We start from the raw sequence: 1,601 nt of genomic DNA, 5'->3' as shown, positions 1-1,601 counted from the left end.
ACATGGTTTTAGTTTAGACTTGAGCAAGAACTGCTGGCTCATTCGCATTAGGAGGTCATAGCATGAATTTCCAAGAGAGGAGAGGTGTCAGGTTTCATGGCTCTGGGTGTTGCATTGCTTGTAAACAGTTAAAATTTGATTCCTTTTCTTCCAGCTGTGTCGTGAATGCATCCCTAAAACAAAGTCACAGAGTTCAACAGGAAATCTCACACATGAGAATGATGTGTGTGAGCTTCTTCCAAAAACGTGTGGCAGAAACCGAACTTGCTCCGAGCTGCCAAAAATCTGACACACAGCCCACCATCAATCACCCGTCATGGGTTTCTCGTTGCTTTGCGGAGGCTCATTTGAGCTTTCGGGAGAATCTGCGGATCCCAAAATAAACGACTGCAATGGTGCCATGGGCTGCGGGTAGAGGGAAACAGAGCCACGTGGTTCAAAGGAGAAGGGGCATGAGCATGAGCTTAGCCACAGTGGGTTGCTGTAGAGGGAAATAGAGCCGCATGGTTCAAAGAAGAAAGGGCATGAGTATGAGCTTAGCTGACTGGGCATGAGTACCAAGGAAACTAAGCTACCATAGCCTTCACAATGAAGAAGAAAATGCAGGCAATGCACTCTTGTTCTTAGAAACTGCAAAAAAAAAAAAAAAAAGAAGAAGAGGAACAGTTCATGGTGACAGACAAAGTTTCGACAGTTATTTGCACATTGGAGAATGAAAGATTTGAAGTCAAATGCATCATATTGGAGCTCATAGTTCTTGAGACCTTAGCAAGTATCAGACTTAGATGTGAGTGGGTTACATAAAGTCACTCAGTCTTGAAGAAAACCCTCTGAGTTGAATACTGTGACCATCGTAATTTATAGACACAGACAGGTAGTCCACGGGGCAACGTGACTTACCCAGGGTCACAGACACGTCCTGGGGAGAATTCGGAATTTGAACACTAGGATCTCAAGTGCAAAAGTGTACACTCTTCATGTGGCCCCGCAGAGAGAGAAGGACCCAAGTATGAAGAAATCCTGGCCTTTGGATGAAGAAGAGATGGAGATCATAGATACCAAGAGATCACAAGGCCGAGGAGGTAGAAGTGGCTCCCAGACTGAGGAGAGTCACGGCAGCCCAGACTAGGAGCTACAGGAGGATGGGGAAGTCACCAGAGAGTGCCCAAGAGAGACGGAGTGGGCGCTTGGCAGGAAGCATATCACAGAAGCATTGTCGTGCATGCTTGTGAGTAGAACACCCGAGCCAAGTTGCAACAGATTGACTTGGAACTGAGTGGCATGCAAAGGGAGGTTTGAGTGTGGCAAAAAATAAAATAAAATAAAAAGGCAATTTTCACTAGACAGTAAACCGCAGCTCTCGACATGGTTTTAGTTTGGAGCTTAGCAAGAACTGCTGGCTCTTTGGTAGAATGAGGTCATAGCATGAATTTCCAAGAGAGGTGTCAGGTTTCATCCTCTGGGTGTTGTGTTGCTTGTAAACAGTTAAAAGATTTCTTTTCTAGGCCAGGCACGGTGGCTCACGCCTGTAATCCCAGCACTTTGGGAGGCCGAGGCGGGTGGATCACTAGGTCAGGAGATGGAGACCATCCTGGCTAACA

Source organism: Colobus angolensis, unplaced genomic scaffold, assembly GCF_000951035.1.
Source record: "Colobus angolensis palliatus isolate OR3802 unplaced genomic scaffold, Cang.pa_1.0 Scaffold277, whole genome shotgun sequence".
NCBI lineage: Eukaryota > Metazoa > Chordata > Mammalia > Primates > Cercopithecidae > Colobus > Colobus angolensis.
Note: the sequence above shows the minus strand (reverse complement) of the source record.